Raw genomic sequence first — 7,585 nt, forward strand, 5'->3', positions numbered from 1 at the left:
TGATTTGAACTAGATTATTGACTCTAGTAAACTCTTTGGGTGTTAGTCACATGGCGATGTGAACTATGAGTGGTAATCACATGGCATTGTGAACTAGATTATTGACTCTAGTGCAAGTGGGAGATTATTGGTTATTATCATATTTCCCTGTTCATGATAATCGTATATTATCCATGCTAGAACTATATTGATCGGAAACTCAGATACATGTGTGGATACATAGACAACAATGTGTCCCTAGTGAGCCTCTACTAGACTATCTCGTTGATCAAAGATGGCTATGGTTTCCTAGCCATAGACATGAGTTATCATTTGATAACGGGATCACATCATTAGGAGAATGATGTGATGGACAAGACCCAAACTATAAACATAGCATCTGATCGTATCAAGTTTATGGCTATCATTTTCTGCATGTCAAGTATATGTTGCTCTGACCATGAGATCATGAAACTCACTGACACCGGAGGAGTACCTTGTGTGTACCAAACGTCGCAACGTAACTAGGTGACTATAAAGGTGCTCTACAGGTATCTCCGAGGGTGTCTGTTGAGTTGGCATGGATCATGACTGGGATTTGTCACTCCATATGACCGAGAGGTATCTTAGGGCCCACTCGATAATACAACATCATAGTAAGCTTGCAAGCAATGTGACTAATGGGTGAGCCACGTGATCTTTTATTACGGAATGAGTAAAGAGACTTGACGGTAACGAGATTGAACTAGGTATGGAGATACCTACGATCGAATCCTGGGCAAATAACGCACCGATAGACAAAGGGAACTTCATACGAGATTAGCTAAATCCTTGACATCGAGGTTCGACCGATAAGATCTTCGTAGAATATGTGGGAACCAATATGGGCATCTAGGTCCCGCTATTGGTTATTGACCGTAGAGGTGTCTCGGTCATGTCTGCATAGTTCTCAAACTCGCAAGGTCTACACACTTAACGTTTGGTGACAATATAAGTATAGTTGAGTGATTATGGTGGTTACCAAAGGTTGTTCGGAATCCCGAATGAGATCTTGGACGTGACGAGGAACTCCGAAATGGTCCGGAGGTGAAGATCGATATATTGCACGAAGGGTATTGGAGTCCGAAATTGTTCTGGGGGTACCGGGTGATGACCAACGTCACGAAAGGGGTTTTGTGGGGCCCCGACAAGTGTTGGGGGGCCCCATGGGCCATGGGGAGGGGGCAAACCAGCCCACTAAGGGGATGAGCGCCCTCCTCACCTCATCTCATGTAACCAGGAGGGTTGGGGGCGCCCCTGTAGGGCTTCCCACCTCCCGGCTTGGGGGGAAAGTCACCCTAGTCACTATAAAAAAATACACTTCCGTGATGATACGTGTTAGTCACAGTAGGTCACATTTTTTGTCATGCATGTACATCCATGACGATTTTATGACAGATTCAAGATAGTCATACCTGTGCTGTCGTAGGAGTGTTCCATGACATTACCAAAATTATCATCATGGAAGTGTCCACTTCCATGAAGATAAATCAGGCATCATAGAAGTGCTTTTGTCAAGGGTAAACGACCCGTGGCGTCCACCGTAACGGGTCGCCGTTAAGCTATCGGGTTTCGGTTTGGATCAGATAACCCGTGAACAGCCCGGACTAATGGCGATTTTCCACGTGTAAAATTCTGAATGGCCAGAGGAACCATGTGTCGGCTCACCGTTGGGACATATGTCATCCACTCATTGGTCCGAAGGCGCCTATGATACGTCGACACATGGCAAGGCCCAACAACGGCCCATTTAGGTTCAAAGGATGGCCCAATCAAAATTAGCGGGCCGACCCATTAACGGCCTGCTTGGAGATGACCCATTCACAGTTAAGGCCCGTACGACTAGTGTCAAATCGGCCCGTCAACGGTCCGTCCTAAACTTGTCATCATCATGGCCCTTGGTCATTTCTGGCCCCATAATAGTCCGCTGAGTATTTGGGCCGAATTACGGCCTTGTGTGTCTTCGGCCTGTTAAAGGTCCTGCTTCATTTGGGACCATTTATAGGCCATTGAAACTTTCGGTCCATAAATGACCGTGAAGGATTTGGGTCATATTCGGCCATGGCTGACATTCATCCTGTTAGAGGCCCACTGTTGATTTGAGCCACTTTTAACCTATTGTGATTTTTGGCATGTTAACTAATATGTCCATTTTGCATCATGCTTTTATATCGATATTTATTGCATTATGGGTTGTTATTACACAGTATGTCACAATACTTATGCCTATTATCTCTTAGTTTACAAGGTTTATATCAAGAGGGAGAATGCCGGCAGCTGGAATTCTGGGCTGGAAAAGGAGCAAATATTAGAGACCTATTCTGCACAGCTCCAAAAGTCCTAAAACTCCACAGGAGTCATTTTCAGAATATATAAAAAATATTGGACGAAGGAAGCACCATAGGGGGGCCACCCACCATCCATGAGGGTGGGGGCACGCCCCCCTGCCTCGTAGGCCCCCTGGCAGGCCTCCGGTGCCCATCTTCTGCTACATGAGGTCTTTTGTCCGGGAAAAAAATCATAAGCAAGCTCACAGGACGAAACTCCGCCGCCACAAGGTAGAACCTTGGCGGAACCAATCTAGGGCTCCGGTGGAGCTGTTCTGCCGGGGAAACTTCCCTCCGGGAGGGGGAAATCATCACCATCAATCCTCTCATCAGGAGGGGGTCAATCTCCATCAACATCTTCACTAGCACCATATCATCTCAAACCCTAGTTCATCTCTTGTATCTAATCTTTGTCTCAAAACCTCATATTGGTACCTGAGGGTTACTAGTAGTGTTGATTACTCCATGTAGTTGATGCTAGTTGGTTTATTCGGTGAAAGATCATATGTCCTGATACTTTATGCATATTAATACCCCTCTGATTATGAACATGAATATGATTTGTGAGTAGTTACATTTTTTCCGAGGACATGGGAGAAGTCTTGCTATAAGTAGTCATGTGAATTTGGTATTCGTTTGATATTTTGATGAGATGTATGTTGTCTTTCCTCTAGTGGTATCATGTTAACTTCGACTACATGACACTTCACCATTGTTTGGGCCTAGGGGAAGGCATTGGGAAGTAATAAGTAGATGACGGGTTGCTAGAGTGACAGAAGCTTAAACCCTAGTTTATGAGTTGCTTCGTAAGGGGCAGATTTGGATCCATATGTTTCATGCTATGGTTAGGTTTACCTTAATACTTATTTTGTAGTTGCGGATGCTTGCAAGAGGGGTTAGTCATAAGTGGGATGCTTGTCCAAGGAAGGGCAGTACCCAAGCACCGGTCCACCCACATATCAAATTATCGAAGTACCGAACGCGAATCATATGAACGTGATGAAAACTAGCTTCACGATAATTCCCATGTGTCCTCGGGAATGCTTTCCTTTATATAAGAGTTTGTTCAGGATTGTCCTTTGCTACAAAAAGGATTGGGACATCTTGCTGCACCTTATTTACTTCTATTACTTGTTACCCGTTACAAATTACCTTATCACAAAACTATTTGTTACCAATAATTTCAGTGCTTGTAGAGAATACCTTACTGAAAACTGCTTATCATTTCCTTCTACTCCTCGTTGGGTTTGACACTCTTACTTATCGAAAGGACTACGATAGATCCCCTATACTTGTGGGTCATCATGACTCTTTTCTGGCACCGTTTCCAGGGAGTGAAGCGCCTTTGGTAGGTGGAATTTGGTAAGGAAAAATTTATATAGTGTGCTGAAATTTACTGTGACTTGTTACTATGGAACATAATCCTTTGAGGGGCTTGTTCGGGGTATCTTCACCCCGACCAGTAGAGCAAAGAGTTGCTCCTCAACCTACTGAACCTCCTGAAAATGTTTACTTTGAAATTCCTTCAGGTATGATAGAGAAACTGCTAGCTAATCCTTCTACAGGAGATGGAACATTGCATCTTGATTTGCACCTAATCTACGTGGATGAAGTTTGTGGATTATTTAAACTTGCAGGTATGCCCGAGGATGTTATCAAGAAGAAGGTCTTCCCTTTATCTTTGAAGGGAAAGGCATTGACATGGTTTGGGCTATGTGATGATATGGGATCATGGAACTACAACCGATTGAAATTGGAATTTCATCAGAAGTTTTATCCTATGCATCTTCTTCATCGTGATCGTGATTATATATATAATTTTTGGCCTCACAAAGGATAAAGCATCACTCAAGCTTGGGGGAGGCTGAAGTGAATGTTATAATCATGCCCCAATCATGAGCTCTCAACAGAAATTATTATTCAAAATTTTATGCTCGGCTTTCTCTCAATGATCGCTCCATGCTCGATACTTCTTGTACTGGTTCTTTTATGATGAATACTATTGAATTCAAATGGGATTTATTGGAGAGAATTAAACGTAACTCTGAAGATTGGGATCTCAAGAAGGTAAGGAGTCAGGTATAACCCCAAAGTTTGACTATGTTAAATCTTTTATGGATACCGATGCCTTTCGTGAATTTACCACTAAATATGGACTTGACTCTGATATAGTAGCTTCTTTCTGTGAATCCTTTTCTACTCATGTTTATCTCCCTAAGGAGAAGTGGTTTAAATATAATCCTCCCATTGAAGTAAAAGTAGTTGCACCTATTAAAGTTGAAGAAAAGACTATCACTTATAATGTTGATCATGTTGTTCCTACTGCTTATATTGAGAAACCACCTTTCCCTGTTAGAATAAAGTATCATGCTAAAGCTTCAACTGTGGTTCGTAAAAGTAATACTAGAACACCTACACCCTCTGAGCAAATTAAAGTTGGACATAGTATTTCTATGGTTAAAGATCTCTTGGCCGATAATATTGATGGGCATGTTATTTACTTCTGTGATGAAGCTGCTAAAATTGCTAGACCCGATACTAAAAATAAACATAGACCTGTTGTAGGCATGCCTGTTATTTCTGTTAAAAAAGGAGATCATTGCTATCATGACTTATGCAATATGGGTGCTAGTGCAAGTGCAATACCTCATTCCTTATACAAAGAAATTATGCATGATATTGCACCTGCTGAGATAGAGGAAATTGATGTTACAATTAAGCTTTCCAACAGAGACACTATTTCACCAGTTGGGATTGTTAGAGATGTTGAAGTCTTGTGTGGGAAAGTTAAATATCCTGCTTATTTTCTTGTTCTTGGTTCCCACAAGATAACTTTTGTCCCATTGTATTTGGTAGACCCTTCTTCAATACTATTAATGCTAAGATAGACTGCAAAAAGGATGTTGTTACTATTGGTTTGGGGGATACGTCTCATGAGTTTAATTTTGCTAAATTTCATAGGCAACCCCATGTTAAATAATTGCCTATAAAGATGAAATTATTGTTCTTGCTTCTATTGCCGTGCCTCCTAATGATCCTTTAGAACAATATTTGCTCGACCATGAAAATGATATGTTTATGAGTGAAAGAAGGGAAAAAGATGAAGTATTCTTTAAACAAGGACCTATTTTGAAACAGAACTTGCCTATTGAAATTCTAGGGGTTCCTCGTCCACCCAAGGGTGATCCTGTGTTTGAGCTTAAACCTATGCATGATACTCTTAAATATGCTTATCTTGATGAGAAAGAGATATATCCTGTTATTATTAGTGCCAACCTTTTAGATCAAGAAGAAAAGAAACTATTGAAAACTCTGAAGAAGCACCATGCTGCTATTGGATGTACTCTTGATGATCTTAAGGGCATTAGTCCCACTCTATGCCAGCACAAAATAAAATTGGAGAAAGATGCGAAACTGTAGTTGATCACCAACGATGGTTAAATCCTAAGATGAAAGAGGTGGTAAGAAAAGAAATACTAAATCTTCGGGAGGCAGGTATAATTTATCCCGTTGCTGATAGTCAGTGGGTAGGTCCTGTCCATTGTGTCCCTAAGAAGGGAGGTATTACTGTTGTTCCTAATGATAAAGATGAATTGATCCCACAAAGAATTGTTACAGGTTATAGAATGGTAATTGATTTCCGCAAATTAAATAAATCTACTAAAAAGGATCATTACCCTTTAGATTTTATTGATCAAATGCTAGAAAGATTATCCAAACATACACATTTTTTCTTTCTAGATGGTTATTCTGGTTTCTCTCAAATACCTGTGTCAAAAGAGGATCAAGAAAAGATAACTTTCACTTGCCCTTTCGGTACCTTTGCTTATAGACGTATGCCTTTTGGTTTATGCAATGCACCTGCTACCTTTCAAAGATGTATGACTGCTATATTCTCTGATTTTTGTGAAAAGATTATTGATGTTTCCATGGATGATTTTTCCATATACGGAACTTCTTTTGATGATTGCTTAAACAACCTTGATTGAGTTTTGCAGAGATGTGAAGAAACTAATCTTGTCTTGAATTCGGAGAAGTGCCTCTTTATGGTTAATGAAGGTATTGTCTTGGGGCATAAAATTTCTGAATGAGGTATTGAAGTTGATAAAGCTAAAGTTGATGCTATTGAAAAGATGTTGTGTCCTAAGGACATTAAAGGTATAAGATGTTTCCTTGGTCATGCCGGTTTTATAGGAGGTTCATTAAGGACTTCTCTAAAATTTCTAGGCCTCTGACTAATCTCGTACAAAAAGATGTTCCTTTTGTCTTTGATGATGATTGTGTAGAAGCATTTGAAATACTTAAGAAAGCTTTGATTTCTGCACCTATTGTTCAACCTCCTGATTGGAATTTACCATTTGAAATTATGTGTGATGCTAGTGATTATGCCGTAGGTGCTTTTCTAGGACAAAGGGTTGATCAGAAATTAAATGTTATCCAATACGCTACTAAAACACTAGACAGTGCCCAAAAAATTATGCTATTACTGAAAAAAGAATTTTTAGCAGTTGTATTTGCTTGTGATAAGTTCAGACCTTATATTGTTGATTCTAAAGTAACTGTTCACAGTGATCAGGCTGCTATTAAATATCTTATTGAAAAGAAAGATGCTAAACCTAGAATTATTATATGGGCTCTCTTGCTACAAGAATTTGATTTGCATATTATTGATAGAAAGGGAGCTGAGAACCCCGTTGCAGACAACTTGTCTAGGTTAGAGAATGTTCTTGATGACCCACTACCTATTGATGATAGCTTTCCTGATGAACAACTAGCTATCATAAATGCTTCTCGTACTGCTCCATGGTATGCTGATTATGCTAATTACATTGTTGCTAAATTTATACCACCTAGTTTCACATACCGGCAAAATAAAAAGTTCTTCTATTATTTAAGACATTACTTTTGGGATGACCCACACCTTTATAAAGAAGGAGTAGATGGTGTTATTAGACGTTGTGTACCTGAGCATGAACAGGAACATATCCTACGCAAGTCTCACTCCAAGGATTATTGAGGACACCACGTTGGAGATAGAACTGCACATAAGGTACTGCAATCCGGTTTTTATTGGCCTACTCTATTCAAAGATGCCCATTAGTTTGTCTTGTCTTGTGATGAATGCCAAACAATTGGTAGTATTAGTAGACATCAAGAAATGCCTATGAATTATTCACTTGTTATTGAACTATTTGATGTTTGGGGCTTTGATTATATGGGACCGTTTCCTTCCTCTAATG

The sequence above is a fragment of the Triticum urartu genome, chromosome 6 (genome assembly GCF_003073215.2).
Source record: "Triticum urartu cultivar G1812 chromosome 6, Tu2.1, whole genome shotgun sequence".
Lineage (NCBI taxonomy): Eukaryota > Viridiplantae > Streptophyta > Magnoliopsida > Poales > Poaceae > Triticum > Triticum urartu.